This window comes from Cetorhinus maximus, unplaced genomic scaffold (genome assembly GCF_964194155.1).
Source record: "Cetorhinus maximus unplaced genomic scaffold, sCetMax3.hap1.1 HAP1_SCAFFOLD_2081, whole genome shotgun sequence".
In the NCBI taxonomy this organism is placed as follows: domain Eukaryota; kingdom Metazoa; phylum Chordata; class Chondrichthyes; order Lamniformes; family Cetorhinidae; genus Cetorhinus; species Cetorhinus maximus.
In genome coordinates, this window is record NW_027598021.1 from 361 (window position 1) to 26,013 (window position 25,653).

At 52.3% G+C, this 25,653-nt stretch overlaps 18 non-coding genes across 18 annotated transcripts; 7 read left to right on the forward strand and 11 right to left on the reverse strand.

The window, feature by feature from the left end:
• Positions 1–1,013: 1,013 nt before the first annotated feature.
• On the reverse strand, positions 1,014–1,086 carry trnaa-agc (transfer RNA alanine (anticodon AGC)). The gene has a single exon. It is a non-coding gene; the product is annotated as a tRNA-Ala (tRNA).
• A 1,601-nt stretch (positions 1,087–2,687) lies between these two features.
• trnaa-agc (transfer RNA alanine (anticodon AGC)) lies at positions 2,688–2,760 on the reverse strand. Its single transcript has one exon. It is a non-coding gene; the product is annotated as a tRNA-Ala (tRNA).
• A 1,328-nt stretch (positions 2,761–4,088) lies between these two features.
• On the forward strand, positions 4,089–4,161 carry trnam-cau (transfer RNA methionine (anticodon CAU)). Its single transcript has one exon. It is a non-coding gene; the product is annotated as a tRNA-Met (tRNA).
• A 1,880-nt stretch (positions 4,162–6,041) lies between these two features.
• Positions 6,042–6,114, reverse strand: trnaa-agc (transfer RNA alanine (anticodon AGC)). The gene has a single exon. It is a non-coding gene; the product is annotated as a tRNA-Ala (tRNA).
• Positions 6,115–7,442: 1,328 nt separating this feature from the next.
• trnam-cau (transfer RNA methionine (anticodon CAU)) lies at positions 7,443–7,515 on the forward strand. The gene has a single exon. It is a non-coding gene; the product is annotated as a tRNA-Met (tRNA).
• A 1,880-nt stretch (positions 7,516–9,395) lies between these two features.
• Positions 9,396–9,468, reverse strand: trnaa-agc (transfer RNA alanine (anticodon AGC)). The gene has a single exon. It is a non-coding gene; the product is annotated as a tRNA-Ala (tRNA).
• Positions 9,469–10,796: 1,328 nt separating this feature from the next.
• Positions 10,797–10,869, forward strand: trnam-cau (transfer RNA methionine (anticodon CAU)). The gene has a single exon. It is a non-coding gene; the product is annotated as a tRNA-Met (tRNA).
• A 1,878-nt stretch (positions 10,870–12,747) lies between these two features.
• Positions 12,748–12,820, reverse strand: trnaa-agc (transfer RNA alanine (anticodon AGC)). The gene has a single exon. It is a non-coding gene; the product is annotated as a tRNA-Ala (tRNA).
• Positions 12,821–14,148: 1,328 nt separating this feature from the next.
• trnam-cau (transfer RNA methionine (anticodon CAU)) lies at positions 14,149–14,221 on the forward strand. Its single transcript has one exon. It is a non-coding gene; the product is annotated as a tRNA-Met (tRNA).
• Positions 14,222–14,427: 206 nt separating this feature from the next.
• On the reverse strand, positions 14,428–14,500 carry trnaa-agc (transfer RNA alanine (anticodon AGC)). The gene has a single exon. It is a non-coding gene; the product is annotated as a tRNA-Ala (tRNA).
• Positions 14,501–16,089: 1,589 nt separating this feature from the next.
• Positions 16,090–16,162, reverse strand: trnaa-agc (transfer RNA alanine (anticodon AGC)). Its single transcript has one exon. It is a non-coding gene; the product is annotated as a tRNA-Ala (tRNA).
• A 1,328-nt stretch (positions 16,163–17,490) lies between these two features.
• On the forward strand, positions 17,491–17,563 carry trnam-cau (transfer RNA methionine (anticodon CAU)). The gene has a single exon. It is a non-coding gene; the product is annotated as a tRNA-Met (tRNA).
• A 206-nt stretch (positions 17,564–17,769) lies between these two features.
• On the reverse strand, positions 17,770–17,842 carry trnaa-ugc (transfer RNA alanine (anticodon UGC)). The gene has a single exon. It is a non-coding gene; the product is annotated as a tRNA-Ala (tRNA).
• A 1,326-nt stretch (positions 17,843–19,168) lies between these two features.
• On the forward strand, positions 19,169–19,241 carry trnam-cau (transfer RNA methionine (anticodon CAU)). Its single transcript has one exon. It is a non-coding gene; the product is annotated as a tRNA-Met (tRNA).
• A 1,878-nt stretch (positions 19,242–21,119) lies between these two features.
• Positions 21,120–21,192, reverse strand: trnaa-agc (transfer RNA alanine (anticodon AGC)). Its single transcript has one exon. It is a non-coding gene; the product is annotated as a tRNA-Ala (tRNA).
• Positions 21,193–22,520: 1,328 nt separating this feature from the next.
• On the forward strand, positions 22,521–22,593 carry trnam-cau (transfer RNA methionine (anticodon CAU)). Its single transcript has one exon. It is a non-coding gene; the product is annotated as a tRNA-Met (tRNA).
• A 206-nt stretch (positions 22,594–22,799) lies between these two features.
• On the reverse strand, positions 22,800–22,872 carry trnaa-agc (transfer RNA alanine (anticodon AGC)). Its single transcript has one exon. It is a non-coding gene; the product is annotated as a tRNA-Ala (tRNA).
• A 1,589-nt stretch (positions 22,873–24,461) lies between these two features.
• trnaa-agc (transfer RNA alanine (anticodon AGC)) lies at positions 24,462–24,534 on the reverse strand. Its single transcript has one exon. It is a non-coding gene; the product is annotated as a tRNA-Ala (tRNA).
• Positions 24,535–25,653: the final 1,119 nt, after the last annotated feature.

Below are 25,653 nucleotides of genomic sequence, written 5' to 3' on the forward strand. Positions count from 1 at the left end.
CTAAGGATGACTTTGATATGTTCTCCTCTCCAGTCCTCCGCTCTATCAACTGAGCAATCGAGGCGAAGCATTGAAGCCCACAGTCTTTGCTGTTTGTTGGCCATGCACCTTTAGACGTCGAGGGCTTCACCTGCCTCTTCATGCCACACACTCGGGCACTGCGAGCCACCTGCTTTCTCTGCTGGTTGGGCCTGTGGTGTCACGGCATACGTGACTGACTACGGATCGGAGGCTGACGTCTCGTACTCATGTCTAGCTCGAGGGTTTCTGCAAGCATTGCATTGTGGCCTGATGTACCTTGTTCTCTGGCCTAATTGGTTCTGCTATCTGCCAAGCGTCACAGCATGCCTTCTTAGCGCATTCGGCAGCGTGTCACTCTCATCGTCCGAAGGTCTTGAGTTGAATCCGTACAGAGGCCAGAGTGTTTTGCACATTCTTTGCATGCACTCACCTCACATTTCCATCGCCGCTGCCGGCAAAAATCGAAACATCTTGCTTTGCTGCAGCACCCCATTCATTTGGCCTCTCTGTGTGGCAGCACATGGCAGCACTCTGGACATTTGTGAACTGTGGGCTCAGCGACACAACTGCTCTGCCTGAAGCTTTGTCCCCAGGTAAAATGCAAACTGGACAAGGTGGCCATCCATCTCACTGCCACACACATGCAAAGTGAGCGTTCTGCTATTTGATCTAATTCCCCCACGCAGGCTGGAGCCCAGCTGACGAGGGCCTTGCAGTGTTCCATCTTAGTGCAGTAGGCAGTGTGTCAGTCTCATAATCTGAAGGTCCTGAGTTCAATCCTCAGAGAGGGCTCGGTGCATTCTTTTCTTGCATTCAGATCAGATTTCCAACTCTGCTGCTGGCAAAAATCAAGACACCTTGCTTGCCGCAGCGCTCGCAAAACATTTGGCCTCGCTCTGCAGCAGCACATGGAGGTTCTGCAGATTTGTGAACTGTGGGCTCAACAAAAAAACTGCTGCGTCTCAAGCCTTTCCCTGAGGGGAACGCCAAAGTGGAGAATGTGGGCATCGATCCCACTACCTCTCGCATGCTAAGCGAGCGCTCTACCATTTGAGCTAATTCCCCCACACAGTCGGGTGCTTTGCTCACACTTGCTGCCCAGGATCTTATCAGCACCTGTCTCCAAGACGATCCTGGGCCAGCAGAGCAATTCTGCATAGGGTCGGCCTGCGGCCTGAGCACAGCCATACTTCGCTCCAATCAGCATGTACGAACAGCAGCAGCTTACAGCACCAGCAGGATGCTAAACCACAGTGGCAATGAAAGAAACAGTGAAGAGCCCGAGCTTGAAGATTCCAAGCAAGTCGAGCAGAAACTAGCAGTCGCCACAAGTGTGAGGGAGCAGCCGAGAGCCCTGTCTCAGTGATAGAAGTCTTCTTTTGCTTTCAGCTCAGTGCTCCGTGATTGGACGCATTGCTGCTCAAAGGTGCCCCCTGCTGCTCTTCAGGTGCAACTGCAGAAGACTCACCGCCGTGTACGGGCTGTTTTCAGACGGGGAAAGATGGCTCCTGTGCCATGACGGCAACATGTTATGCTGTAATCTAGGTAGCAAGTTAAGAATTCTGCTTTCAGCTAAGCGTTGCTTACCACACGTTTGTTCGAAAACCACACACGCACACACACGCACCGTTTATTCGCCATTCGAGCAGTGACCTAAGGATGACTTTGATATGTTCTCCTCTCCAGTCCTCCGCTCTATCAACTGAGCAATCGAGGCGAAGCATTGAAGCCCACAGTCTTTGCTGTTTGTTGGCCATGCACCTTTAGACGTCGAGGGCTTCACCTGCCTCTTCATGCCACACACTCGGGCACTGCGAGCCACCTGCTTTCTCTGCTGGTTGGGCCTGTGGTGTCACGGCATACGTGACTGACTACGGATCGGAGGCTGACGTCTCGTACTCATGTCTAGCTCGAGGGTTTCTGCAAGCATTGCATTGTGGCCTGATGTACCTTGTTCTCTGGCCTAATTGGTTCTGCTATCTGCCAAGCGTCACAGCATGCCTTCTTAGCGCATTCGGCAGCGTGTCACTCTCATCGTCCGAAGGTCTTGAGTTGAATCCGTACAGAGGCCAGAGTGTTTTGCACATTCTTTGCATGCACTCACCTCACATTTCCATCGCCGCTGCCGGCAAAAATCGAAACATCTTGCTTTGCTGCAGCACCCCATTCATTTGGCCTCTCTGTGTGGCAGCACATGGCAGCACTCTGGACATTTGTGAACTGTGGGCTCAGCGACACAACTGCTCTGCCTGAAGCTTTGTCCCCAGGTAAAATGCAAACTGGACAAGGTGGCCATCCATCTCACTGCCACACACATGCAAAGTGAGCGTTCTGCTATTTGATCTAATTCCCCCACGCAGGCTGGAGCCCAGCTGACGAGGGCCTTGCAGTGTTCCATCTTAGTGCAGTAGGCAGTGTGTCAGTCTCATAATCTGAAGGTCCTGAGTTCAATCCTCAGAGAGGGCTCGGTGCATTCTTTTCTTGCATTCAGATCAGATTTCCAACTCTGCTGCTGGCAAAAATCAAGACACCTTGCTTGCCGCAGCGCTCGCAAAACATTTGGCCTCGCTCTGCAGCAGCACATGGAGGTTCTGCAGATTTGTGAACTGTGGGCTCAACAAAAAAACTGCTGCCTCTCAAGCCTTTCCCTGAGGGGAACGCCAAAGTGGAGAATGTGGGCATCGATCCCACTACCTCTCGCATGCTAAGCGAGCGCTCTACCATTTGAGCTAATTCCCCCACACAGTCGGGTGCTTTGCTCACACTTGCTGCCCAGGATCTTATCAGCACCTGTCTCCAAGACGATCCTGGGCCAGCAGAGCAATTCTGCATAGGGTCGGCCTGCGGCCTGAGCACAGCCATACTTCGCTCCAATCAGCATGTACGAACAGCAGCAGCTTACAGCACCAGCAGGATGCTAAACCACAGTGGCAATGAAAGAAACAGTGAAGAGCCCGAGCTTGAAGATTCCAAGCAAGTCGAGCAGAAACTAGCAGTCGCCACAAGTGTGAGGGAGCAGCCGAGAGCCCTGTCTCAGTGATAGAAGTCTTCTTTTGCTTTCAGCTCAGTGCTCCGTGATTGGACGCATTGCTGCTCAAAGGTGCCCCCTGCTGCTCTTCAGGTGCAACTGCAGAAGACTCACCGCCGTGTACGGGCTGTTTTCAGACGGGGAAAGATGGCTCCTGTGCCATGACGGCAACATGTTATGCTGTAATCTAGGTAGCAAGTTAAGAATTCTGCTTTCAGCTAAGCGTTGCTTACCACACGTTTGTTCGAAAACCACACACGCACACACACGCACCGTTTATTCGCCATTCGAGCAGTGACCTAAGGATGACTTTGATATGTTCTCCTCTCCAGTCCTCCGCTCTATCAACTGAGCAATCGAGGCGAAGCATTGAAGCCCACAGTCTTTGCTGTTTGTTGGCCATGCACCTTTAGACGTCGGGGGCTTCACCTGCCTCTTCATGCCACACACTCGGGCACTGCGAGCCACCTGCTTTCTCTGCTGGTTGGGCCTGTGGTGTCACGGCATACGTGACTGACTACGGATCGGAGGCTGACGTCTCGTACTCATGTCTAGCTCGAGGGTTTCTGCAAGCATTGCATTGTGGCCTGATGTACCTTGTTCTCTGGCCTAATTGGTTCTGCTATCTGCCAAGCGTCACAGCATGCCTTCTTAGCGCAGTCGGCAACGTGTCACTCTCATCATCCGAAGGTCTTGAGTTGAATCCGCACACAGGCCAGAGAGCTTTGCACATTCTTTGCATGCACTCACCTCACATTTCCATCGCCGCTGCCGGCAAAAATCGAGACATCTTGCTTTGCTGCCGCACCCCATTCATTTGGCCTCTCTGTGTGGCAGCACATGGCAGCACTCTGGACATTTGTGAACTGTGGGCTCAGCGACACAACTGCTCTGCCTGATGCTTTGTCCCCAGGTAAAATGCAAACCGGAGAAGGTGGCCATCCATCTCACTGCCACACACATGCAAAGTGAGCGTTCTGCTATTTGATCTCATTCCCCCACGCAGGCTTGAGCCCAGCTGACGAGGGTTTTGCAGTGTGCCTTCTTAGCGCAGTAGGCAGCGCGTCAGTCTCATAATCTGAAGGTCCTGAGTTCAATTCTCAGAGAGGGCAATGTGCTTGGTGTCTTCTTTTCTTGCATTCAGATCAGATTTACAACTCTGCTGCTGGCAACATCAAGACACCTTGCTTTCCGCTGCGCTCACAAAACTTTTGGCCTCGCTCTGTAGCAGCACATGGAGGTTCTGCAGATTTGTGAACTGTGGGCTCAACAAAGAAACTGCCGCCTCTCAAGCCTTTGCCCTAGGAGGACGCCAAAGTGGAGAATGTGGGCATCGATCCCACTACCTCTCACATGCTAAGCGAGCGCTCTACCATTTGAGCTAATTCCCCCACACTGTCGGGTGCTTTGCTCACACTTGCTGCCCAGGATCTTATCAGCACCAGTCTCCAAGACGATCCTGGGCCAGCAGAGCAATTCTGCATAGGGTCGGCCTGCGGCCTGAGCACAGCCATACTTCGCTCCAATCAGCATGTACGAACAGCAGCAGCTTACAGCACCAGCAGGATGCTAAACCACAGTGGCAATGAAAGAAACAGTGAAGAGCCCGAGCTTGAAGATTCCAAGCAAGTCGAGCAGAAACTAGCAGTCGCCACAAGTGTGAGGGAGCAGCCGAGAGCCCTGTCTCAGTGATAGAAGTCTTCTTTTGCTTTCAGCTCAGTGCTCCGTGATTGGACGCATTGATGCTCAAAGGTGCCCCCTGCTGCTCTTCAGGTGCAACTGCAGAAGACTCACCGCCGTGTACGGGCTGTTTTCAGACGGGGAAAGATGGCTCCTGTGCCATGACGGCAACATGTTATGCTGTAATCTAGGTAGCAAGTTAAGAATTCTGCTTTCAGCTAAGCGTTGCTTACCACACGTTTGTTCGAAAACCACACACGCACACACACGCACCGTTTATTCGCCATTTGAGCAGTGACCTAAGGATGACTTTGATATGTTCTCCTCTCCAGTCCTCCACTCTATCAACTGAGCAATCGAGGCGAAGCATTGAAGCCCACAGTCTTTGCTGTTTGTTGGCCATGCACCTTTAGACGTCGAGGGCTTCACCTGCCTCTTCATGCCACACACTCGGGCACTGCGAGCCACCTGCTTTCTCTGCTGGTTGGGCCTGTGGTGTCACGGCATACGTGACTGACTACGGATCGGAGGCTGACGTCTCGTACTCATGTCTAGCTCGAGGGTTTCTGCAAGCATTGCATTGTGGCCTGATGTACCTTGTTCTCTGGCCTAATTGGTTCTGCTATCTGCCAAGCGTCACAGCATGCCTTCTTAGCGCATTCGGCAGCGTGTCACTCTCATCGTCCGAAGGTCTTGAGTCGAATCCGTACAGAGGCCAGAGTGTTTTGCACATTCTTTGCATGCACTCACCTCACATTTCCATCGCCGCTGCCGGCAAAAATCGAGACATCTTGCTTTGCTGCAGCACCCCATTCATTTGGTCTCTCTGTGTGGCAGCACATGGCAGCACTCTGGACATTTGTGAACTGTGGGCTCAGCGACACAACTGCTCTGCCTGAAGCTTTGTCCCCAGGTAAAATGCAAACTGGACAAGGTGGCCATCCATCTCACTGCCACACACATGCAAAGTGAGCGTTCTGCTATTTGATCTAATTCCCCCACGCAGGCTGGAGCCCAGCTGACGAGGGCCTTGCAGTGTTCCATCTTAGTGCAGTAGGCAGTGTGTCAGTCTCATAATCTGAAGGTCCTGAGTTCAATCCTCAGAGAGGGCTCGGTGCATTCTTTTCTTGCATTCAGATCAGATTTCCAACTCTGCTGCTGGCAAAAATCAAGACACCTTGCTTGCCGCAGCGCTCGCAAAACATTTGGCCTCGCTCTGCAGCAGCACATGGAGGTTCTGCAGATTTGTGAACTGTGGGCTCAACAAAAAAACTGCTGCGTCTCAAGCCTTTCCCTGAGGGGAACGCCAAAGTGGAGAATGTGGGCATCGATCCCACTACCTCTCGCATGCTAAGCGAGCGCTCTACCATTTGAGCTAATTCCCCCACACAGTCGGGTGCTTTGCTCACACTTGCTGCCCAGGATCTTATCAGCACCTGTCTCCAAGACGATCCTGGGCCAGCAGAGCAATTCTGCATAGGGTCGGCCTGCGGCCTGAGCACAGCCATACTTCGCTCCAATCAGCATGTACGAACAGCAGCAGCTTACAGCACCAGCAGGATGCTAAACCACAGTGGCAATGAAAGAAACAGTGAAGAGCCCGAGCTTGAAGATTCCAAGCAAGTCGAGCAGAAACTAGCAGTCGCCACAAGTGTGAGGGAGCAGCCGAGAGCCCTGTCTCAGTGATAGAAGTCTTCTTTTGCTTTCAGCTCAGTGCTCCGTGATTGGACGCATTGCTGCTCAAAGGTGCCCCCTGCTGCTCTTCAGGTGCAACTGCAGAAGACTCACCGCCGTGTACGGGCTGTTTTCAGACGGGGAAAGATGGCTCCTGTGCCATGACGGCAACATGTTATGCTGTAATCTAGGTAGCAAGTTAAGAATTCTGCTTTCAGCTAAGCGTTGCTTACCACACGTTTGTTCGAAAACCACACACGCACACACACGCACCGTTTATTCGCCATTCGAGCAGTGACCTAAGGATGACTTTGATATGTTCTCCTCTCCAGTCCTCCGCTCTATCAACTGAGCAATCGAGGCGAAGCATTGAAGCCCACAGTCTTTGCTGTTTGTTGGCCATGCACCTTTAGACGTCGGGGGCTTCACCTGCCTCTTCATGCCACACACTCGGGCACTGCGAGCCACCTGCTTTCTCTGCTGGTTGGGCCTGTGGTGTCACGGCATACGTGACTGACTACGGATCGGAGGCTGACGTCTCGTACTCATGTCTAGCTCGAGGGTTTCTGCAAGCATTGCATTGTGGCCTGATGTACCTTGTTCTCTGGCCTAATTGGTTCTGCTATCTGCCAAGCGTCACAGCATGCCTTCTTAGCGCAGTCGGCAACGTGTCACTCTCATCATCCGAAGGTCTTGAGTTGAATCCGCACACAGGCCAGAGAGCTTTGCACATTCTTTGCATGCACTCACCTCACATTTCCATCGCCGCTGCCGGCAAAAATCGAGACATCTTGCTTTGCTGCCGCACCCCATTCATTTGGCCTCTCTGTGTGGCAGCACATGGCAGCACTCTGGACATTTGTGAACTGTGGGCTCAGCGACACAACTGCTCTGCCTGATGCTTTGTCCCCAGGTAAAATGCAAACCGGAGAAGGTGGCCATCCGTCTCACTGCCACACACATGCAAAGTGAGCGTTCTGCTATTTGATCTCATTCCCCCACGCAGGCTTGAGCCCAGCTGACGAGGGTTTTGCAGTGTGCCTTCTTAGCGCAGTAGGCAGCGCGTCAGTCTCATAATCTGAAGGTCCTGAGTTCAATTCTCAGAGAGGGCAATGTGCTTGGTGTCTTCTTTTCTTGCATTCAGATCAGATTTACAACTCTGCTGCTGGCAACATCAAGACACCTTGCTTTCCGCTGCGCTCACAAAACTTTTGGCCTCGCTCTGTAGCAGCACATGGAGGTTCTGCAGATTTGTGAACTGTGGGCTCAACAAAGAAACTGCCGCCTCTCAAGCCTTTGCCCTAGGAGGACGCCAAAGTGGAGAATGTGGGCATCGATCCCACTACCTCTCACATGCTAAGCGAGCGCTCTACCATTTGAGCTAATTCCCCCACACTGTCGGGTGCTTTGCTCACACTTGCTGCCCAGGATCTTATCAGCACCTGTCTCCAAGACGATCCTGGGCCAGCAGAGCAATTCTGCATAGGGTCGGCCTGCGGCCTGAGCACAGCCATACTTCGCTCCAATCAGCATGTACGAACAGCAGCAGCTTACAGCACCAGCAGGATGCTAAACCACAGTGGCAATGAAAGAAACAGTGAAGAGCCCGAGCTTGAAGATTCCAAGCAAGTCGAGCAGAAACTAGCAGTCGCCACAAGTGTGAGGGAGCAGCCGAGAGCCCTGTCTCAGTGATAGAAGTCTTCTTTTGCTTTCAGCTCAGTGCTCCGTGATTGGACGCATTGCTGCTCAAAGGTGCCCCCTGCTGCTCTTCAGGTGCAACTGCAGAAGACTCACCGCCGTGTACGGGCTGTTTTCAGACGGGGAAAGATGGCTCCTGTGCCATGACGGCAACATGTTATGCTGTAATCTAGGTAGCAAGTTAAGAATTCTGCTTTCAGCTAAGCGTTGCTTACCACACGTTTGTTCGAAAACCACACACGCACACACACGCACCGTTTATTCGCCATTCGAGCAGTGACCTAAGGATGACTTTGATATGTTCTCCTCTCCAGTCTTCCGCTCTATCAACTGAGCAATCGAGGCGAAGCATTGAAGCCCACAGTCTTTGCTGTTTGTTGGCCATGCACCTTTAGACGTCGAGGGCTTCACCTGCCTCTTCATGCCACACACTCGGGCACTGCGAGCCACCTGCTTTCTCTGCTGGTTGGGCCTGTGGTGTCACGGCATACGTGACTGACTACGGATCGGAGGCTGACGTCTCGTACTCATGTCTAGCTCGAGGGTTTCTGCAAGCATTGCATTGTGGCCTGATGTACCTTGTTCTCTGGCCTAATTGGTTCTGCTATCTGCCAAGCGTCACAGCATGCCTTCTTAGCGCATTCGGCAGCGTGTCACTCTCATCGTCCGAAGGTCTTGAGTTGAATCCGTACAGAGGCCAGAGTGTTTTGCACATTCTTTGCATGCACTCACCTCACATTTCCATCGCCGCTGCCGGCAAAAATCGAAACATCTTGCTTTGCTGCAGCACCCCATTCATTTGGCCTCTCTGTGTGGCAGCACATGGCAGCACTCTGGACATTTGTGAACTGTGGGCTCAGCGACACAACTGCTCTGCCTGAAGCTTTGTCCCCAGGTAAAATGCAAACTGGACAAGGTGGCCATCCATCTCACTGCCACACACATGCAAAGTGAGCGTTCTGCTATTTGATCTAATTCCCCCACGCAGGCTGGAGCCCAGCTGACGAGGGCCTTGCAGTGTTCCATCTTAGTGCAGTAGGCAGTGTGTCAGTCTCATAATCTGAAGGTCCTGAGTTCAATCCTCAGAGAGGGCTCGGTGCATTCTTTTCTTGCATTCAGATCAGATTTCCAACTCTGCTGCTGGCAAAAATCAAGACACCTTGCTTGCCGCAGCGCTCGCAAAACATTTGGCCTCGCTCTGCAGCAGCACATGGAGGTTCTGCAGATTTGTGAACTGTGGGCTCAACAAAAAAACTGCTGCGTCTCAAGCCTTTCCCTGAGGGGAACGCCAAAGTGGAGAATGTGGGCATCGATCCCACTACCTCTCGCATGCTAAGCGAGCGCTCTACCATTTGAGCTAATTCCCCCACACAGTCGGGTGCTTTGCTCACACTTGCTGCCCAGGATCTTATCAGCACCTGTCTCCAAGACGATCCTGGGCCAGCAGAGCAATTCTGCATAGGGTCGGCCTGCGGCCTGAGCACAGCCATACTTCGCTCCAATCAGCATGTACGAACAGCAGCAGCTTACAGCACCAGCAGGATGCTAAACCACAGTGGCAATGAAAGAAACAGTGAAGAGCCCGAGCTTGAAGATTCCAAGCAAGTCGAGCAGAAACTAGCAGTCGCCACAAGTGTGAGGGAGCAGCCGAGAGCCCTGTCTCAGTGATAGAAGTCTTCTTTTGCTTTCAGCTCAGTGCTCCGTGATTGGACGCATTGCTGCTCAAAGGTGCCCCCTGCTGCTCTTCAGGTGCAACTGCAGAAGACTCACCGCCGTGTACGGGCTGTTTTCAGACGGGGAAAGATGGCTCCTGTGCCATGACGGCAACATGTTATGCTGTAATCTAGGTAGCAAGTTAAGAATTCTGCTTTCAGCTAAGCGTTGCTTACCACACGTTTGTTCGAAAACCACACACGCACACACACGCACCGTTTATTCGCCATTCGAGCAGTGACCTAAGGATGACTTTGATATGTTCTCCTCTCCAGTCCTCCGCTCTATCAACTGAGCAATCGAGGCGAAGCATTGAAGCCCACAGTCTTTGCTGTTTGTTGGCCATGCACCTTTAGACGTCGGGGGCTTCACCTGCCTCTTCATGCCACACACTCGGGCACTGCGAGCCACCTGCTTTCTCTGCTGGTTGGGCCTGTGGTGTCACGGCATACGTGACTGACTACGGATCGGAGGCTGACGTCTCGTACTCATGTCTAGCTCGAGGGTTTCTGCAAGCATTGCATTGTGGCCTGATGTACCTTGTTCTCTGGCCTAATTGGTTCTGCTATCTGCCAAGCGTCACAGCATGCCTTCTTAGCGCAGTCGGCAACGTGTCACTCTCATCATCCGAAGGTCTTGAGTTGAATCCGCACACAGGCCAGATAGCTTTGCACATTCTTTGCATGCACTCACCTCACATTTCAATCGCCGCTGCCGGCAAAAATCGAGACATCTTGCTTTGCTGCAGCACCCCATTCATTTGGCCTCTCTGTGTGGCAGCACATGGCAGCACTCTGGACATTTGTGAACTGTGGGCTCAGCGACACAACTGCTCTGCCTGATGCTTTGTCCCCAGGTAAAATGCAAACCGGAGAAGGTGGCCATCCGTCTCACTGCCACACACATGCAAAGTGAGCGTTCTGCTATTTGATCTCATTCCCCCACGCAGGCTTGAGCCCAGCTGACGAGGGTTTTGCAGTGTGCCTTCTTAGTGCAGTAGGCAGTGTGTCAGTCTCATAATCTGAAGGTCCTGAGTTCAATTCTCAGAGAGGGCAATGTGCTTGGTGTCTTCTTTTCTTGCATTCAGATCAGATTTACAACTCTGCTGCTGGCAACATCAAGACACCTTGCTTTCCGCTGCGCTCACAAAACTTTTGGCCTCGCTCTGTAGCAGCACATGGAGGTTCTGCAGATTTGTGAACTGTGGGCTCAACAAAAAAACTGCTGCGTCTCACGCCTTTCCCTGAGGGGAACGCCAAAGTGGAGAATGTGGGCATCGATCCTACTACCTCTCACATGCTAAGCGAGCGTTCTACCACTTGAGCTAATTCCCCCACACAGTCAGGTGCTTTGCTCACGCTTGCTGCCCAGGATCTCCTCAGCACTTGTCTCCAAGACGATCCTGGGCCAGCAGAGCAATTCTGCATAGGGTCGGCCTGTGGCCTGAGCACAGCCATATTCGCTCCAATCAGCATGTATGAACAGCAGCAGATTACAGAACCAGCAGGATGCTAAACCACAGTGGCAATGAAAGAAACAGTGAAGAGCCGAGCTTGAAGATTCCAAGCAAGTCGAGCAGAAACTAGCAGTCGCCACAAGTGTGAGGGAGCAGCCGAGAGCCCTGTCTCAGTGATAGAAGTCTTCTTTTGCTTTCAGCTCAGTGCTCCGTGATTGGACGCATTGCTGCTCAAAGGTGCCCCCTGCTGCTCTTCAGGTGCAACTGCAGAAGACTCACCGCCGTGTACGGGCTGTTTTCAGACGGGGAAAGATGGCTCCTGTGCCATGACGGCAACATGTTATGCTGTAATCTAGGTAGCAAGTTAAGAATTCTGCTTTCAGCTAAGCGTTGCTTACCACACGTTTGTTCGAAAACCACACACGCACACACACGCACCGTTTATTCGCCATTCGAGCAGTGACCTAAGGATGACTTTGATATGTTCTCCTCTCCAGTCCTCCGCTCTATCAACTGAGCAATCGAGGCGAAGCATTGAAGCCCACAGTCTTTGCTGTTTGTTGGCCATGCACCTTTAGACGTCGAGGGCTTCACCTGCCTCTTCATGCCACACACTCGGGCACTGCGAGCCACCTGCTTTCTCTGCTGGTTGGGCCTGTGGTGTCACGGCATACGTGACTGACTACGGATCGGAGGCTGACGTCTCGTACTCATGTCTAGCTCGAGGGTTTCTGCAAGCATTGCATTGTGGCCTGATGTACCTTGTTCTCTGGCCTAATTGGTTCTGCTATCTGCCAAGCGTCACAGCATGCCTTCTTAGCGCATTCGGCAGCGTGTCACTCTCATCGTCCGAAGGTCTTGAGTCGAATCCGTACAGAGGCCAGAGTGTTTTGCACATTCTTTGCATGCACTCACCTCACATTTCCATCGCCGCTGCCGGCAAAAATCGAGACATCTTGCTTTGCTGCAGCACCCCATTCATTTGGTCTCTCTGTGTGGCAGCACATGGCAGCACTCTGGACATTTGTGAACTGTGGGCTCAGCGACACAACTGCTCTGCCTGAAGCTTTGTCCCCAGGTAAAATGCAAACTGGACAAGGTGGCCATCCATCTCACTGCCACACACATGCAAAGTGAGCGTTCTGCTATTTGATCTAATTCCCCCACGCAGGCTGGAGCCCAGCTGACGAGGGCCTTGCAGTGTTCCATCTTAGTGCAGTAGGCAGTGTGTCAGTCTCATAATCTGAAGGTCCTGAGTTCAATCCTCAGAGAGGGCTCGGTGCATTCTTTTCTTGCATTCAGATCAGATTTCCAACTCTGCTGCTGGCAAAAATCAAGACACCTTGCTTGCCGCAGCGCTCGCAAAACATTTGGCCTCGCTCTGCAGCAGCACATGGAGGTTCTGCAGATTTGTGAACTGTGGGCTCAACAAAAAAACTGCTGCGTCTCAAGCCTTTCCCTGAGGGGAACGCCAAAGTGGAGAATGTGGGCATCGATCCCACTACCTCTCGCATGCTAAGCGAGCGCTCTACCATTTGAGCTAATTCCCCCTCACTGTCGGGTGCTTTGCTCACACTTGCTGCCCAGGATCTTATCAGCACCTGTCTCCAAGACGATCCTGGGCCAGCAGAGCAATTCTGCATAGGGTCGGCCTGCGGCCTGAGCACAGCCATACTTCGCTCCAATCAGCATGTACGAACAGCAGCAGCTTACAGCACCAGCAGGATGCTAAACCACAGTGGCAATGAAAGAAACAGTGAAGAGCCCGAGCTTGAAGATTCCAAGCAAGTCGAGCAGAAACTAGCAGTCGCCACAAGTGTGAGGGAGCAGCCGAGAGCCCTGTCTCAGTGATAGAAGTCTTCTTTTGCTTTCAGCTCAGTGCTCCGTGATTGGACGCATTGCTGCTCAAAGGTGCCCCCTGCTGCTCTTCAGGTGCAACTGCAGAAGACTCACCGCCGTGTACGGGCTGTTTTCAGACGGGGAAAGATGGCTCCTGTGCCATGACGGCAACATGTTATGCTGTAATCTAGGTAGCAAGTTAAGAATTCTGCTTTCAGCTAAGCGTTGCTTACCACACGTTTGTTCGAAAACCACACACGCACACACACGCACCGTTTATTCGCCATTCGAGCAGTGACCTAAGGATGACTTTGATATGTTCTCCTCTCCAGTCTTCCGCTCTATCAACTGAGCAATCGAGGCGAAGCATTGAAGCCCACAGTCTTTGCTGTTTGTTGGCCATGCACCTTTAGACGTCGGGGGCTTCACCTGCCTCTTCATGCCACACACTCGGGCACTGCGAGCCACCTGCTTTCTCTGCTGGTTGGGCCTGTGGTGTCACGGCATACGTGACTGACTACGGATCGGAGGCTGACGTCTCGTACTCATGTCTAGCTCGAGGGTTTCTGCAAGCATTGCATTGTGGCCTGATGTACCTCGTTCTCTGGCCTAATTGGTTCTGCTATCTGCCAAGCGTCACAGCATGCCTTCTTAGCGCAGTCGGCAACGTGTCACTCTCATCATCCGAAGGTCTTGAGTTGAATCCGCACACAGGCCAGAGAGCTTTGCACATTCTTTGCATGCACTCACCTCACATTTCCATCGCCGCTGCCGGCAAAAATCGAGACATCTTGCTTTGCTGCCGCACCCCATTCATTTGGCCTCTCTGTGTGGCAGCACATGGCAGCACTCTGGACATTTGTGAACTGTGGGCTCAGCGACACAACTGCTCTGCCTGATGCTTTGTCCCCAGGTAAAATGCAAACCGGAGAAGGTGGCCATCCATCTCACTGCCACACACATGCAAAGTGAGCGTTCTGCTATTTGATCTCATTCCCCCACGCAGGCTTGAGCCCAGCTGACGAGGGTTTTGCAGTGTGCCTTCTTAGCGCAGTAGGCAGCGCGTCAGTCTCATAATCTGAAGGTCCTGAGTTCAATTCTCAGAGAGGGCAATGTGCTTGGTGTCTTCTTTTCTTGCATTCAGATCAGATTTACAACTCTGCTGCTGGCAACATCAAGACACCTTGCTTTCCGCTGCGCTCACAAAACTTTTGGCCTCGCTCTGTAGCAGCACATGGAGGTTCTGCAGATTTGTGAACTGTGGGCTCAACAAAGAAACTGCCGCCTCTCAAGCCTTTGCCCTAGGAGGACGCCAAAGTGGAGAATGTGGGCATCGATCCCACGACCTCTCACATGCTAAGCGAGCGCTCTACCATTTGAGCTAATTCCCCCACGCAGTCAGGTTCTTTGCTCACGCTTGCTGCCCAGGATCTCCTCAGCACTTGTCTCCAAGACGATCCTGGGCCAGCAGAGCAATTCTGCATAGGGTCGGCCTGTGGCCTGAGCACAGCCATATTCGCTCCAATCAGCATGTATGAACAGCAGCAGATTACAGAACTAGCAGGATGCTAAACCACAGTGGCAATGAAAGAAACAGTGAAGAGCCGAGCTTGAAGATTCCAAGCAAGTCGAGCAGAAACTAGCAGTCGCCACAAGTGTGAGGGAGCAGTCGAGAGCCCTGTCTCAGTGATAGAAGTCTTCTTTTGCTTTCAGCTCAGTGCTCCGTGATTGGACGCATTGCTGCTCAAAGGTGCCCCCTGCTGCTCTTCAGGTGCAACTGCAGAAGACTCACCGCCGTGTACGGGCTGTTTTCAGACGGGGAAAGATGGCTCCTGTGCCATGACGGCAACATGTTATGCTGTAATCTAGGTAGCAAGTTAAGAATTCTGCTTTCAGCTAAGCGTTGCTTACCACACGCTTGTTCGAAAACCACACACGCACCGTTTATTAGCCATTCGAGCATTGACCTAAGGATGACTTTGATACGTTCTCCTCTCCAATTCTCCGCTCTATCAACTGAGCAATCGAGGCGAAGCATTGAAGGCCACAGTCTTTGCTGTTTGTTGGCCATGCACCTTCAGACGTCAAGGGCTTCACCTGCCTCTTCATGCCACACACTGGCGCACTGCGAGCCACCTGCTTTCTCTGCCGGTTGGGCCTGTGGTGTCACGGCAAACGTGACTGGCTACGGATCGGAGGCTGACGTCTCGTACTCATGTCTAGCTCGAGGGTTTCTGCAAGCATTGCATTGTGGCCTGATGTACCTTGTTCTCTGGCCTAATTGGTTCTGCTATCTGCCAAGCGTCACAGCATGCCTTCTTAGCGCATTCGGCAGCGTGTCACTCTCATCATCCGAAGGTCTTGAGTTGAATCCGTACAGAGGCCAGAGTGTTTTGCACATTCTTTGCATGCACTCACCTCACATTTCCATCGCCGCTGCCGGCAAAAATCGAGACATCTTGCTTTGCTGCAGCACCCCATTCATTTGGCCTCTCTGTGTGGCAGCACATGGCAGCACTCTGGACATTTGTGAACTGTGGGCTCAGCGACACAACTGCTCTGCCTGAAGCTTTGTCCCCAGGTAAAATGTAAACGGGACAAGGTGGCCATCCATCTCACTGCCACACACATGCAAAGTGAGCGTTCTGCTATTTGATCTAATTCCCCCACGCAGGCTGGAGCCCAGCTGACGAGGGCCTTGCAGTGTTCCATCTTAGTGCAGTAGGCAGTGTGTCAGTCTCATAATCTGAAGGTCCTGAGTTCAATCCTCAGAGAGGGCTCGGTGCATTCTTTTCTTGCATTCAGATCAGATTTCCAACTCTGCTGCTGGCAAAAATCAAGACACCTTGCTTGCCGCAGCGCTCGCAAAACATTTGGCCTCGCTCTGCAGCAGCACATGGAGGTTCTGCAGATTTGTGAACTGTGGGCTCAACAAAAAAACTGCTGCGTCTCAAGCCTTTCCCTGAGGGGAACGCCAAAGTGGAGAATGTGGGCATCGATCCCACTACCTCTCGCATGCTAAGCGAGCGCTCTACCATTTGAGCTAATTCCCCCACACAGTCGGGTGCTTTGCTCACACTTGCTGCCCAGGATCTTATCAGCACCTGTCTCCAAGACGATCCTGGGCCAGCAGAGCAATTCTGCATAGGGTCGGCCTGCGGCCTGAGCACAGCCATACTTCGCTCCAATCAGCATGTACGAACAGCAGCAGCTTACAGCACCAGCAGGATGCTAAACCACAGTGGCAATGAAAGAAACAGTGAAGAGCCCGAGCTTGAAGATTCCAAGCAAGTCGAGCAGAAACTAGCAGTCGCCACAAGTGTGAGGGAGCAGCCGAGAGCCCTGTCTAAGTGATAGAAGTCTTCTTTTGCTTTCAGCTCAGTGCTCCGTGATTGGACGCATTGATGCTCAAAGGTGCCCCCTGCTGCTCTTCAGGTGCAACTGCAGAAGACTCACCGCCGTGTACGGGCTGTTTTCAGACGGGGAAAGATGGCTCCTGTGCCATGACGGCAACATGTTATGCTGTAATCTAGGTAGCAAGTTAAGAATTCTGCTTTCAGCTAAGCGTTGCTTACCACACGTTTGTTCGAAAACCACACACGCACACACACGCACCGTTTATTCGCCATTCGAGCAGTGACCTAAGGATGACTTTGATATGTTCTCCTCTCCAGTCCTCCGCTCTATCAACTGAGCAATCGAGGCGAAGCATTGAAGCCCACAGTCTTTGCTGTTTGTTGGCCATGCACCTTTAGACGTCGAGGGCTTCACCTGCCTCTTCATGCCACACACTCGGGCACTGCGAGCCACCTGCTTTCTCTGCTGGTTGGGCCTGTGGTGTCACGGCATACGTGACTGACTACGGATCGGAGGCTGACGTCTCGTACTCATGTCTAGCTCGAAGGTTTCTGCAAACAATGCATTGTGGCCTGATGTACCTTGTACTCTTGCCTAATTGGTTATGCTATCTGCCAAGCGTCACAGCATGCCTTCTTAGCGCAGTCGGCAACGTGTCACTCTCATCATCCGAAGGTCTTGAGTTGAATCCGCACAGAGGCCAGAGAGCTTTGCACATTCTTTGCATGCACTCACCTCACATTTCCATCGCCGCTGCCGGCAAAAATCGAGACATCTTGCTTTGCTGCCGCACCCCATTCATTTGGCCTCTCTGTGTGGCAGCACATGGCAGCACTCTGGACATTTGTGAACTGTGGGCTCAGCGACACAACTGCTCTGCCTGATGCTTTGTCCCCAGGTAAAATGCAAACCGGAGAAGGTGGCCATCCGTCTCACTGCCACACACATGCAAAGTGAGCGTTCTGCTATTTGATCTAATTCCCCCACGCAGGCTTGAGCCCAGCTGACGAGGGTTTTGCAGTGTGCCTTCTTAGCGCAGTAGGCAGCGTGTCAGTCTCATAATCTGAAGGTCCTGAGTTCAATCCTCAGAGAGGGCAATGTGCTTGGTGTCTTCTTTTCTTGCATTCAGATCAGATTTACAACTCTGCTGCTGGCAACATCAAGACACCTTGCTTTCCGCTGCGCTCACAAAACTTTTGGCCTCGCTCTGTAGCAGCACATGGAGGTTCTGCAGATTTGTGAACTGTGGGCTCAACAAAGAAACTGCCGCCTCTCAAGCCTTTGCCCTAGGAGGACGCCAAAGTGGAGAATGTGGGCATCGATCCCACTACCTCTCGCATGCAAAGCGAGTGCTCTACCATTTGAGCTAATTCCCCCACACAGTCAGGTGCTTTGCTCACGCTTGCTGCCCAGGATCTCCTCAGCACTTGTCTCCAAGACGATCCTGGGCCAGCAGAGCAATTCTGCATAGGGTCGGCCTGTGGCCTGAGCACAGCCATATTCGCTCCAATCAGCATGTATGAACAGCAGCAGATTACAGAACCAGCAGGATGCTAAACCACAGTGGCAATGAAAGAAACAGTGAAGAGCCGAGCTTGAAGATTCCAAGCAAGTCGAGCAGAAACTAGCAGTCGCCACAAGTGTGAGGGAGCAGCCGAGAGCCCTGTCTCAGTGATAGAAGTCTTCTTTTGCTTTCAGCTCAGTGCTCCGTGATTGGACGCATTGATGCTCAAAGGTGCCCCCTGCTGCTCTTCAGGTGCAACTGCAGAAGACTCACCGCCGTGTACGGGCTGTTTTCAGACGGGGAAAGATGGCTCCTGTGCCATGACGGCAACATGTTATGCTGTAATCTAGGTAGCAAGTTAAGAATTCTGCTTTCAGCTAAGCGTTGCTTACCACACGTTTGTTCGAAAACCACACACGCACACACACGCACCGTTTATTCGCCATTCGAGCAGTGACCTAAGGATGACTTTGATATGTTCTCCTCTCCAGTCCTCCGCTCTATCAACTGAGCAATCGAGGCGAAGCATTGAAGCCCACAGTCTTTGCTGTTTGTTGGCCATGCACCTTTAGACGTCGGGGGCTTCACCTGCCTCTTCATGCCACACACTCGGGCACTGCGAGCCACCTGCTTTCTCTGCTGGTTGGGCCTGTGGTGTCACGGCATACGTGACTGACTACGGATCGGAGGCTGACGTCTCGTACTCATGTCTAGCTCGAGGGTTTCTGCAAGCATTGCATTGTGGCCTGATGTACCTTGTTCTCTGGCCTAATTGGTTCTGCTATCTGCCAAGCGTCACAGCATGCCTTCTTAGCGCAGTCGGCAACGTGTCACTCTCATCATCCGAAGGTCTTGAGTTGAATCCGCACACAGGCCAGATAGCTTTGCACATTCTTTGCATGCACTCACCTCACATTTCAATCGCCGCTGCCGGCAAAAATCGAGACATCTTGCTTTGCTGCAGCACCCCATTCATTTGGCCTCTCTGTGTGGCAGCACATGGCAGCACTCTGGACATTTGTGAACTGTGGGCTCAGCGACACAACTGCTCTGCCTGATGCTTTGTCCCCAGGTAAAATGCAAACCGGAGAAGGTGGCCATCCGTCTCACTGCCACACACATGCAAAGTGAGCGTTCTGCTATTTGATCTCATTCCCCCACGCAGGCTTGAGCCCAGCTGACGAGGGTTTTGCAGTGTGCCTTCTTAGTGCAGTAGGCAGTGTGTCAGTCTCATAATCTGAAGGTCCTGAGTTCAATTCTCAGAGAGGGCAATGTGCTTGGTGTCTTCTTTTCTTGCATTCAGATCAGATTTACAACTCTGCTGCTGGCAACATCAAGACACCTTGCTTTCCGCTGCGCTCACAAAACTTTTGGCCTCGCTCTGTAGCAGCACATGGAGGTTCTGCAGATTTGTGAACTGTGGGCTCAACAAAAAAACTGCTGCGTCTCACGCCTTTCCCTGAGGGGAACGCCAAAGTGGAGAATGTGGGCATCGATCCTACTACCTCTCACATGCTAAGCGAGCGTTCTACCACTTGAGCTAATTCCCCCACACAGTCAGGTGCTTTGCTCACGCTTGCTGCCCAGGATCTCCTCAGCACTTGTCTCCAAGACGATCCTGGGCCAGCAGAGCAATTCTGCATAGGGTCGGCCTGTGGCCTGAGCACAGCCATATTCGCTCCAATCAGCATGTATGAACAGCAGCAGATTACAGAACCAGCAGGATGCTAAACCACAGTGGCAATGAAAGAAACAGTGAAGAGCCGAGCTTGAAGATTCCAAGCAAGTCGAGCAGAAACTAGCAGTCGCCACAAGTGTGAGGGAGCAGCCGAGAGCCCTGTCTCAGTGATAGAAGTCTTCTTTTGCTTTCAGCTCAGTGCTCCGTGATTGGACGCATTGCTGCTCAAAGGTGCCCCCTGCTGCTCTTCAGGTGCAACTGCAGAAGACTCACCGCCGTGTACGGGCTGTTTTCAGACGGGGAAAGATGGCTCCTGTGCCATGACGGCAACATGTTATGCTGTAATCTAGGTAGCAAGTTAAGAATTCTGCTTTCAGCTAAGCGTTGCTTACCACACGTTTGTTCGAAAACCACACACGCACACACACGCACCGTTTATTCGCCATTCGAGCAGTGACCTAAGGATGACTTTGATATGTTCTCCTCTCCAGTCCTCCGCTCTATCAACTGAGCAATCGAGGCGAAGCATTGAAGCCCACAGTCTTTGCTGTTTGTTGGCCATGCACCTTTAGACGTCGAGGGCTTCACCTGCCTCTTCATGCCACACACTCGGGCACTGCGAGCCACCTGCTTTCTCTGCTGGTTGGGCCTGTGGTGTCACGGCATACGTGACTGACTACGGATCGGAGGCTGACGTCTCGTACTCATGTCTAGCTCGAGGGTTTCTGCAAGCATTGCATTGTGGCCTGATGTACCTTGTTCTCTGGCCTAATTGGTTCTGCTATCTGCCAAGCGTCACAGCATGCCTTCTTAGCGCATTCGGCAGCGTGTCACTCTCATCGTCCGAAGGTCTTGAGTCGAATCCGTACAGAGGCCAGAGTGTTTTGCACATTCTTTGCATGCACTCACCTCACATTTCCATCGCCGCTGCCGGCAAAAATCGAGACATCTTGCTTTGCTGCAGCACCCCATTCATTTGGTCTCTCTGTGTGGCAGCACATGGCAGCACTCTGGACATTTGTGAACTGTGGGCTCAGCGACACAACTGCTCTGCCTGAAGCTTTGTCCCCAGGTAAAATGCAAACTGGACAAGGTGGCCATCCATCTCACTGCCACACACATGCAAAGTGAGCGTTCTGCTATTTGATCTAATTCCCCCACGCAGGCTGGAGCCCAGCTGACGAGGGCCTTGCAGTGTTCCATCTTAGTGCAGTAGGCAGTGTGTCAGTCTCATAATCTGAAGGTCCTGAGTTCAATCCTCAGAGAGGGCTCGGTGCATTCTTTTCTTGCATTCAGATCAGATTTCCAACTCTGCTGCTGGCAAAAATCAAGACACCTTGCTTGCCGCAGCGCTCGCAAAACATTTGGCCTCGCTCTGCAGCAGCACATGGAGGTTCTGCAGATTTGTGAACTGTGGGCTCAACAAAAAAACTGCTGCGTCTCAAGCCTTTCCCTGAGGGGAACGCCAAAGTGGAGAATGTGGGCATCGATCCCACTACCTCTCGCATGCTAAGCGAGCGCTCTACCATTTGAGCTAATTCCCCCTCACTGTCGGGTGCTTTGCTCACACTTGCTGCCCAGGATCTTATCAGCACCTGTCTCCAAGACGATCCTGGGCCAGCAGAGCAATTCTGCATAGGGTCGGCCTGCGGCCTGAGCACAGCCATACTTCGCTCCAATCAGCATGTACGAACAGCAGCAGCTTACAGCACCAGCAGGATGCTAAACCACAGTGGCAATGAAAGAAACAGTGAAGAGCCCGAGCTTGAAGATTCCAAGCAAGTCGAGCAGAAACTAGCAGTCGCCACAAGTGTGAGGGAGCAGCCGAGAGCCCTGTCTCAGTGATAGAAGTCTTCTTTTGCTTTCAGCTCAGTGCTCCGTGATTGGACGCATTGCTGCTCAAAGGTGCCCCCTGCTGCTCTTCAGGTGCAACTGCAGAAGACTCACCGCCGTGTACGGGCTGTTTTCAGACGGGGAAAGATGGCTCCTGTGCCATGACGGCAACATGTTATGCTGTAATCTAGGTAGCAAGTTAAGAATTCTGCTTTCAGCTAAGCGTTGCTTACCACACGTTTGTTCGAAAACCACACACGCACACACACGCACCGTTTATTCGCCATTCGAGCAGTGACCTAAGGATGACTTTGATATGTTCTCCTCTCCAGTCTTCCGCTCTATCAACTGAGCAATCGAGGCGAAGCATTGAAGCCCACAGTCTTTGCTGTTTGTTGGCCATGCACCTTTAGACGTCGGGGGCTTCACCTGCCTCTTCATGCCACACACTCGGGCACTGCGAGCCACCTGCTTTCTCTGCTGGTTGGGCCTGTGGTGTCACGGCATACGTGACTGACTACGGATCGGAGGCTGACGTCTCGTACTCATGTCTAGCTCGAGGGTTTCTGCAAGCATTGCATTGTGGCCTGATGTACCTCGTTCTCTGGCCTAATTGGTTCTGCTATCTGCCAAGCGTCACAGCATGCCTTCTTAGCGCAGTCGGCAACGTGTCACTCTCATCATCCGAAGGTCTTGAGTTGAATCCGCACACAGGCCAGAGAGCTTTGCACATTCTTTGCATGCACTCACCTCACATTTCCATCGCCGCTGCCGGCAAAAATCGAGACATCTTGCTTTGCTGCCGCACCCCATTCATTTGGCCTCTCTGTGTGGCAGCACATGGCAGCACTCTGGACATTTGTGAACTGTGGGCTCAGCGACACAACTGCTCTGCCTGATGCTTTGTCCCCAGGTAAAATGCAAACCGGAGAAGGTGGCCATCCATCTCACTGCCACACACATGCAAAGTGAGCGTTCTGCTATTTGATCTCATTCCCCCACGCAGGCTTGAGCCCAGCTGACGAGGGTTTTGCAGTGTGCCTTCTTAGCGCAGTAGGCAGCGCGTCAGTCTCATAATCTGAAGGTCCTGAGTTCAATTCTCAGAGAGGGCAATGTGCTTGGTGTCTTCTTTTCTTGCATTCAGATCAGATTTACAACTCTGCTGCTGGCAACATCAAGACACCTTGCTTTCCGCTGCGCTCACAAAACTTTTGGCCTCGCTCTGTAGCAGCACATGGAGGTTCTGCAGATTTGTGAACTGTGGGCTCAACAAAGAAACTGCCGCCTCTCAAGCCTTTGCCCTAGGAGGACGCCAAAGTGGAGAATGTGGGCATCGATCCCACGACCTCTCACATGCTAAGCGAGCGCTCTACCATTTGAGCTAATTCCCCCACGCAGTCAGGTTCTTTGCTCACGCTTGCTGCCCAGGATCTCCTCAGCACTTGTCTCCAAGACGATCCTGGGCCAGCAGAGCAATTCTGCATAGGGTCGGCCTGTGGCCTGAGCACAGCCATATTCGCTCCAATCAGCATGTATGAACAGCAGCAGATTACAGAACCAGCAGGATGCTAAACCACAGTGGCAATGAAAGAAACAGTGAAGAGCCGAGCTTGAAGATTCCAAGCAAGTCGAGCAGAAACTAGCAGTCGCCACAAGTGTGAGGGAGCAGTCGAGAGCCCTGTCTCAGTGATAGAAGTCTTCTTTTGCTTTCAGCTCAGTGCTCCGTGATTGGACGCATTGCTGCTCAAAGGTGCCCCCTGCTGCTCTTCAGGTGCAACTGCAGAAGACTCACCGCCGTGTACGGGCTGTTTTCAGACGGGGAAAGATGGCTCCTGTGCCATGACGGCAACATGTTATGCTGTAATCTAGGTAGCAAGTTAAGAATTCTGCTTTCAGCTAAGCGTTGCTTACCACACGCTTGTTCGAAAACCACACACGCACCGTTTATTAGCCATTCGAGCATTGACCTAAGGATGACTTTGATACGTTCTCCTCTCCAATTCTCCGCTCTATCAACTGAGCAATCGAGGCGAAGCATTGAAGGCCACAGTCTTTGCTGTTTGTTGGCCATGCACCTTCAGACGTCAAGGGCTTCACCTGCCTCTTCATGCCACACACTGGCGCACTGCGAGCCACCTGCTTTCTCTGCCGGTTGGGCCTGTGGTGTCACGGCAAACGTGACTGGCTACGGATCGGAGGCTGACGTCTCGTACTCATGTCTAGCTCGAGGGTTTCTGCAAGCATTGCATTGTGGCCTGATGTACCTTGTTCTCTGGCCTAATTGGTTCTGCTATCTGCCAAGCGTCACAGCATGCCTTCTTAGCGCATTCGGCAGCGTGTCACTCTCATCATCCGAAGGTCTTGAGTTGAATCCGTACAGAGGCCAGAGTGTTTTGCACATTCTTTGCATGCACTCACCTCACATTTCCATCGCCGCTGCCGGCAAAAATCGAGACATCTTGCTTTGCTGCAGCACCCCATTCATTTGGCCTCTCTGTGTGGCAGCACATGGCAGCACTCTGGACATTTGTGAACTGTGGGCTCAGCGACACAACTGCTCTGCCTGAAGCTTTGTCCCCAGGTAAAATGTAAACGGGACAAGGTGGCCATCCATCTCACTGCCACACACATGCAAAGTGAGCGTTCTGCTATTTGATCTAATTCCCCCACGCAGGCTGGAGCCCAGCTGACGAGGGCCTTGCAGTGTTCCATCTTAGTGCAGTAGGCAGTGTGTCAGTCTCATAATCTGAAGGTCCTGAGTTCAATCCTCAGAGAGGGCTCGGTGCATTCTTTTCTTGCATTCAGATCAGATTTCCAACTCTGCTGCTGGCAAAAATCAAGACACCTTGCTTGCCGCAGCGCTCGCAAAACATTTGGCCTCGCTCTGCAGCAGCACATGGAGGTTCTGCAGATTTGTGAACTGTGGGCTCAACAAAAAAACTGCTGCGTCTCAAGCCTTTCCCTGAGGGGAACGCCAAAGTGGAGAATGTGGGCATCGATCCCACTACCTCTCGCATGCTAAGCGAGCGCTCTACCATTTGAGCTAATTCCCCCACACAGTCGGGTGCTTTGCTCACACTTGCTGCCCAGGATCTTATCAGCACCTGTCTCCAAGACGATCCTGGGCCAGCAGAGCAATTCTGCATAGGGTCGGCCTGCGGCCTGAGCACAGCCATACTTCGCTCCAATCAGCATGTACGAACAGCAGCAGCTTACAGCACCAGCAGGATGCTAAACCACAGTGGCAATGAAAGAAACAGTGAAGAGCCCGAGCTTGAAGATTCCAAGCAAGTCGAGCAGAAACTAGCAGTCGCCACAAGTGTGAGGGAGCAGCCGAGAGCCCTGTCTAAGTGATAGAAGTCTTCTTTTGCTTTCAGCTCAGTGCTCCGTGATTGGACGCATTGATGCTCAAAGGTGCCCCCTGCTGCTCTTCAGGTGCAACTGCAGAAGACTCACCGCCGTGTACGGGCTGTTTTCAGACGGGGAAAGATGGCTCCTGTGCCATGACGGCAACATGTTATGCTGTAATCTAGGTAGCAAGTTAAGAATTCTGCTTTCAGCTAAGCGTTGCTTACCACACGTTTGTTCGAAAACCACACACGCACACACACGCACCGTTTATTCGCCATTCGAGCAGTGACCTAAGGATGACTTTGATATGTTCTCCTCTCCAGTCCTCCGCTCTATCAACTGAGCAATCGAGGCGAAGCATTGAAGCCCACAGTCTTTGCTGTTTGTTGGCCATGCACCTTTAGACGTCGAGGGCTTCACCTGCCTCTTCATGCCACACACTCGGGCACTGCGAGCCACCTGCTTTCTCTGCTGGTTGGGCCTGTGGTGTCACGGCATACGTGACTGACTACGGATCGGAGGCTGACGTCTCGTACTCATGTCTAGCTCGAAGGTTTCTGCAAACAATGCATTGTGGCCTGATGTACCTTGTACTCTTGCCTAATTGGTTATGCTATCTGCCAAGCGTCACAGCATGCCTTCTTAGCGCAGTCGGCAACGTGTCACTCTCATCATCCGAAGGTCTTGAGTTGAATCCGCACAGAGGCCAGAGAGCTTTGCACATTCTTTGCATGCACTCACCTCACATTTCCATCGCCGCTGCCGGCAAAAATCGAGACATCTTGCTTTGCTGCCGCACCCCATTCATTTGGCCTCTCTGT